The sequence below is a fragment of the Benincasa hispida genome, chromosome 12, assembly GCF_027475165.1.
Source record: "Benincasa hispida cultivar pf3 chromosome 12, pf3_genome.v1.1, whole genome shotgun sequence".
Classification (NCBI taxonomy): Eukaryota; Viridiplantae; Streptophyta; class Magnoliopsida; order Cucurbitales; family Cucurbitaceae; genus Benincasa; species Benincasa hispida.
The window spans coordinates 82,335,210-82,343,033 of NC_143489.1; positions in this window are offsets into that span (position 1 = coordinate 82,335,210).

Genomic DNA, 7,824 nt, shown 5'->3' on the forward strand with positions numbered 1-7,824 from the left:
TGCGAGTAAATCCTTGAATCCTGCTCAAACAAATTACACCACCATAGAAAAGGAATTGCTTGCGGTGATATTTGCGTTGGAAAAATTCAGAGCTTATTTGCTGGGAACTAAAGTACTCATTCACACTGACCACTCGACGATAAAATATTTGATGACAAAGAAAGATGCGAAGCCGAGATTGATTAGATGGGTTCTCCTCCTCCAGGAATTTGATATGGAAATCATTGATCGCAAGGGGATGGAGAACCAGGTTGCAGACCATTTATCCAGATTAGAAAATCCAGAAGTTGACCGCAACCAGTCAGAGGTGAACGTCACTTTCCCAGACGAGCAACTATTGAAAATTGAAGAATTACCATGGTATGCAGACGTGGTCAATTTTCTGGTGTGCGAACAATTTCCTGAAGACTATTCAGCCCACCAAATGAGGCGGCTTAGACATGAATGCAAATCATATTATTGGGATGAGCCAAATCTCTATAAGAGGGGATCATACCAGATTTTGCACCTATGCGTACTCGTGGCTGCTCACCAATGCATATTATCACAATGTCATGACTTGCCATACGGAGGACACTTTGGAGGCCAACACACAGCAGCAAAAGTGTTACAAAGTGGGTATTATTGGCCAACATTATTTAAGGACGCAAGAGACTATGCGATGAAATATGACCGGTACCAACGCACGGGAAACATTTCATGGAAGCATGTGATGCCCATGAACATCATCTTAGAATTGGAATTGTTCGTCGTCTGGGGTATAGACTTCATGGGACCATTTCCACCATCGAATGGTCATAAATACATTTTGTTAGCCATCGACTACGTTTCTAAATGGGTGGAAGCGGTATCATGCACCGCAAGATGCAACAACAGTCTCCAAGTTCTTGAAGAAAAATATCTTCACTTGTTTTGGCACTCCACGTGCCATAATAAGTGATGAAGGCTCCCACTTTGTTAATCACATCGTTAACAAGTTGCTTCTCAAATATAATATCCTTCATAAAGTGGCCAATGCATACCACCCACAGACAAATGGTGAAGCTGAAGCATCCAATCGAGAAATGAAGCTAATATTAGAGAAGGTGGTAAAACCTTCACGAAAAGATTGGGCAATGAAGCTGGACGATGCCCTGTGGGCATACAGGACCGCCTATAAGACACCTAGAGGCATGTCCCCGTATGCACTAGTGTTCGGAAAGGCATGTCATCTACCGCTTGAGTTGGAGCATGAAGCAATGTGGACGGTGAAAAAACTTAATTTCGACTTGAAGGCGGCAAGGGAAGCAAGGAAACTTCAGTTGGTCGAGCTTGATGAATGGAGAATGCAAGCTTATGAGAATGCCAAAATTTACAAAGAGCGCACAAAACGATGGCATGACATACAGCTATGCGAGAAGAAACTCCATGTCAGACAGAAGGTCTTACTTTTCAATTCGTGGCTACGGTTCTTTCCCGGCAAATTAAGTCATGATGGTCCGAACCCTTTATAATCAAAGAAGTATTCCCGCATGGTGCGGTCGAACTGAATAATGAGGAAGGGACCCGCGCATTCAAGGTTAACGGGAAAAGAGTCAAGATATATTGCGGAGGTGATTTTCATCGGGAAAAGACCTTTGTAGACCTGAGAAATCCTGAATGAAGAAAAATCGGGCGGCCCCTACATTGTCATGCGTCAGAAAAATCATCAGGGGCGCAAGTCTTTTGGAGTATCCTTTTCTTACTATTGATTAATGAACTCTCACTACTCTTCTTTTATATCGATTATCGTTTATTTGTCTTTATATCAAATTTTTTTTTTGCTAACTCTTTTATTTGACCCTCTCAATATTTTCTTTGTAACGATTATTGTGAATGATTGCAGACGAGCTACATGAAAGACGCAATTACTTTATTCCGCCACCGCAATCGAAGAGAGCAGTTCGCCACAAAGTAGAATGCGTTCACAAATAATGTGGGCGACAGAGCAAATTTGGGGGTTGTATCTTTCCTTGACTTTGTTTATTCCAAATGTTGCTCTATCGCATATCATTTGAACTTTGACAATTTTATCATCGCATCCTCTTTAGTTGGCGCAATCATTACACATTGATTAATTTAGTAAGTCACCGCATTATTTCTCTTTGCCAATTATGATTTCAATGATGAAACACAAGCCTCTATTTTTTTCGTATATACTAGAGTAAACTTAATTTTAGGATAGTCAACTCATGAAATATTTCTAGAAGTTAGTGGTCCACCAACTTTCTTTCAAACCGACATTTACATAATTTTCTAAGAGCATCACATGACTTCTTTCAATCTTTAAACAATGAGGACATTGCTGCAGTTAAATTTGGTGGTGCGATATTCCTTTTCAACCTTGCTATTTTTAGGCATTCAAGAAAAAAAAATCATAACGTTGCGATCGGATCCTACTCGTAGTTGGATGTCCGCATGACACCCGTGGGGGCAAGCCAAAACGAAGGTAGGAATCGTGATCAATGCATAAATAAAATGATCATAACTCCGCTGCCAAGTGGGCATGAGTTTAGACTGAGAAAGAGTGCCTTGCTTGTAGTTGGATGTCTGCATGACACACGTAGGGGCAAGCCGAAACGAAGGCTAGGCACTCGGATTAGCGCAAGGTCATAGAAAAAATAGATGTCTATAATATGCAAGGATAAAAATCATTTGAAAATACCCCAGTTGAAAAAGTTTTTTTTTTCTTTTATGGAATAAATCATGCGATGCCCCGGAAACTAGTAAAGTCTTTTTGAAGGTTAAACTTACAGTCCCTAAATTTTAGAAATATTTTAAGAAGAGACCTGGATAAGAATTAAGGAGATTTTGGTACAAGGATTTGAATAAGGCAACCTTGAGAAATCTAGGAAAGAAGAAGGCGGTCGACTTTCTAAAGAAAATCTTTAGTTTATGCTTGAAGACAAGCATTGTTTTAAATTTGGGGGTGTGATAACAGGTAGAAATGCATGTTATTATAGCACAAAGATATAAAACAATGCAGGATTGCGACAGTAAAAATATATAATATTGCGTCCAAAAGCATTAAGTTTACAACATTGCAATCGCATGCGTCCATCACATTAAAACAACTAACTTATGTATTTTATGCAGGAAAATGCGTTGACGCAAGGCAAAATTGCGATCCAAGGAAATTAGCGTCCGAGCGCATAAGAGATTGCGGCCACTAGGCTATGCGATCATATGCGTTCACGAAAATCTGCTCAAGAAGGTGGCCACATAAAGCTGGCGCATCAAGGTGAAAGCTTAATAAATCACGATGGGACAAAAAGCTGATGACGGTCGATTCCGAATTAAGTTGATAAGCCGTTAACGACATATTGTAGCAAGTACACTTAACTTTTCGGTGACAAATATTCGGCGCATCAGACAGAGAATTAATGACATCCCATCAGTGCAATCATTCGAGAGAAAAAGTTCTTCACCCTGAAGCTTTATAATACGAAAGGTCACCTTCGTTGAAGGAGTTCACCCAGTTCAGAGAGTTCACGATATAGAAGATAGTCAGCCTTGTTCTTAGTTTTCTTTTACTCAGAAGGTGGAAGCGAGTGAAGGGAGAATACACCAAGAGATCGTCCTGGTTAACCCGAAAGAGTGTCGGGAAGCGTCAGAAATAGAGAGAAGGCCAACTCTTGCTAAAGCAAGAACATCTTTTGGGCAGAATAGAGATAACTCAGTGTAAAAGCCTTGAGAAGCAAGATATTGCTACGAGGCTCTCTACTTTTATTTTTCCATTGTCATTTTGTATTCTGGACTTATTTATAAAATGGAAATTGCATCTTACTGTCCACTCTCTTTATAGTACGCATGAGTAGCTAAAACTGACGAATGGGTTGAGAAGCACTTAGCTAGCATAACTAGGGATCTTCACTTTATGCGATCATCTTGTATTATGTATGCGTCACTCGTCCTTTAGAGATACTCGGGAGGGTAGTCTAAGGATAGAATCTAGGCTTGGAAAAGTCAGATTAGAATCTAGGCTCGGGAGATTCAGATTAGAACCACATAATCAAGAGATAGAAGCTTGGGAATAAGTTCTGTTTGCTATTAACGCATCATATGCACTCTAGAGATAGGATATAATTGTATGTGGTCACCTTGTACATGTGTGCATCATTCATCATCGCATAGGCAAGAAGTAGAGACTTAGGAATAAGCTTTATAGACATCATTGCATACATCGCATGCGTCCTCAAACTAGGAGCCATCGCATTTGCATTGGAAAATGAATTGCCATCGCATGTGTGTAGCATGATCGCATAACTTGAATGCAATCTCAGGAACGCTAGCTAAAGACCTTCTCAACCCATTCCTCCGCATACTCATTGTATCTTTTGCATTATTAGCTCTTTTCTGAATTCTACCACATAAACTTTATACTTTAAAACAACAAACCATCCAACACATTGATTTATTTGTCACCGCAAAGTAATGAAAAATCACCATCGCATTCTGTTTCCTTAGTCCCTGTTTTCGACCTCGGGCTTACCAGGCAACTCAGTAGGATTTATACTTGGGTATTGCTGAGAAAACTTGCATGCACAACGCATATTTCACCATCGCATTCTACACCATTATTTCATCGCATTTAAAAATGCATCAATCTATTCAACAACTCTTGTTGAACCCTCAACAGTCTCGGTCTCACTAGAAATCTCACGCAAAACAAGCTTACTTCGTGGCTTATGATCCCTCATGTGGTCTTCTTCCAAGAAGATAGCATTTGTAGAAACAAACACTTTGTTTTTACTTGGATCATAGAAGTATCCACCTCTCATTTCCTTGGGGTAGCCTACAAAGAGGCAAACCTTCAAACACGGTTCCAACTTCTTCGGGTTAGTCACTAGCACATGTGCTGGACAACCTTAAATTCGGAAGTGGTGTAAACTACCTTTACGACCTCTCCACAACTTAAAAGATGTTTCAGAAACACTTTTTGAGGGAACGTTATTCAGGATATAGCATGTAGTCTCCACTGTAAAACCCCAAAATGAGTTTGGAAGATGACATAACTTATCATAGATCGAACCATGTCCAACAAGGTTCTGTTTCTCCTTTTAGATACACCATTCTGCCGAGGTGTACTAGGGCCGAGAGTTGGGATGCAATCCCATTTTCTATCATATAGTTCTGGAATTGGAGGTCTATATACTCTTCACCACGATCAGATCGTAGTGTTTTTATCTTCTTACCTAACAAGTTTTCGACTTTAGCCTTATACACCATGAACTTGTCAAAGGCTTTAGACTTACGTTGCATTAGGTAGAGATACCTGAATCTTGAATAATCATCTATGAAAGAGATGAAATATTCATACCCACCCCGCGCTCTAACATTCATCGGACCTGAATGTATAAGCTCCAAGGCCTCCTTGGCTCTGTAACCTTTTCCAATAAAAGGTCGTTTGGTCATTTTGCCTTTAAGGCATGATTCACACACCGACAAGGAGTTTTCTTCTAAACTCTTTAGAAGTCCACTTTTCACCAACTTATCAATCCGCGCTCTAACTTTTCACCAAAGATAGGCGTTTTCCTTAGGAGAAACCTTTGGTTTTTTAGCTGTTGTTGTCGTACTGAACATTTCAGTGTGAAATAAGGCTTTTATGACTAACGATCTTAGTATAATAAGTTACTTTCCATTGAACCATAACCAATCTCCATGCCATTCTTTAAAATAAACACTTTATTCTCAGAAAAAGTAACAATATACCCTTGTTCAATGAGACAAGAAACCGAGATAAAGTTCCTCTTAATATGAGAAACTACAAAAACATTATCTAGTAATAGGTAATGTTTCTTGTCAATAAATAACATCAACCTGCCTACAGCAACAACTGAAACAATCTCACTAGTGCTGACTCTAAGAGTCATCTCTCCCTGTGGCAACATTTGCCAGGAACTGAATCCTTGATAAGAGAAACTGACATGATCGGTAACACCCAAATCTAAGATCCAGGTAGAATCATCATTCTGTACCAAACACATCTCATTTCCAAGACCAATAAATCATATTTACTGTCTTTCCTCCTCTTTTGGAGAGTGGTGGGATCAGTGTCAGAACAACTGACATTACTGGTTTCGTCATCCATCTCTTTGTGCTCGATAAGTAAGAACTGACGTTCAAACGAATCTTGCAACGAGTCCATGATCTTGCGTGCAATGACCATGTGCTCAACCCTTGTGGCCAAAACATCAGGTATGTGAGCCAAAATGTGAAGTCGAGCCAATAAATTAGCCTTCATCCACACCTCATATGCATTACGAACACTTCGCAGTGCATCAAGGGTCGGGACTTGAGGACACTCCTCAATCATGACAAATTCGAGGTCATTTGCAACAAAATATGTTTTACACGATTCTTTCCACTGTATGAAATCGGTCATATTAAAAGCACTAAAAAAAATACTAGTTGAAAAGAAAAACACATTAACCTACGTTAGGTTTTAAGCAACTTGAGTTCACCCTAAGTCCGCATGCAACTCTTTCTTTGATTTTAGTTCTAATTTCCTTTATAACACTTATAAACAGAAACAATCAAAACCATAATGCAAAGTTAAAACATGCAAGGCATTCATAATGATGATAAACAGCCTAAGTGTCATGCTCAATGTATTGTTCATTAATTGCTACTTCTTTTATATAACGCTTATATAAAAACAACAACGAAACAAGCACAACATGCTTCCATTCACCCTTAGACTATAACACTTATAAAAAAAGGATGATGCATGATAATGCTCACTGCATGCAAAATATAACTCTTTTATTTCATGATGCATGTGCATGCTTTCATGTAATTTCTTCATGCAATATTATAATATTTATAATACTTAATGAATGAATAATTGCACAACCTAAGGTGGGTTTTTAAACTATATGTCAAACACTTTTCCATATAAACACCATACATCACATGTATAATAAACAAATGTTGATGAACCGGGTAAAATTGCCTCAAATCCACAAAAATAAAGCTAACTATTACAAGAATAAGGAGTCTCTGGTTCAAACAGGCGAACCAGGTTTTGAACCGCCCGTGCGAAGCAATGCGTCTCCAACCATTGTGTACTAAACTCCCTGCAATCGTTTACACGAAAGAACAAACACTTCGCTCTATCGTTTACCAACGCTCTTAGAGCTAAACAATCATTTAGCAATGATCGTGTACCTTTTACTAAGCGATGAAGCCCGAGATACGCGATCGCCTAGCGCACTCCGCACAACGCCAACCTTATGCGATCATCTAAATGACTACGATGCGGCAAAGCACCATTGCCTAAACGATCACTTAGCGAGCGCCTTCGTATCGTATAATGCACGATCGTATAGGTAGTAACTAAGCGATGAAACAAGCTAACTACACGATCATCTAACGCGTGCCTTTTACTAAACGATGAACATCAAATGCTCCCACTACGTCATCGACCTCCAGCATCTATGCGATCAGGCAACCAACGCTACGCGATAGAGTAAATGATTTACCCCATCGTTTAGCATTAGCTAAACGATCGTTTAGTAAATACTACACGATCATATAGAAAAATCTACATGATCGCTTAGATAAATCTCAATGATCGTTTACCTTAGGCTACATGATATGACTAACTCTAGGTCTTCTTCCTCGCTGAGAATTGCATCTCCATGTGTCGAAACTTCATCACCAACGACTTGACTAACTCAAACTCTTTGAATTAAAGACTCGATTGCATGTTAATTATGCCCAAAAACATAAGGGCCCTTACAAATTAACACTTTGTAATTGAAAAAAGCTTTAACCAAAGGCAATTAAACCCAAAATATCTAT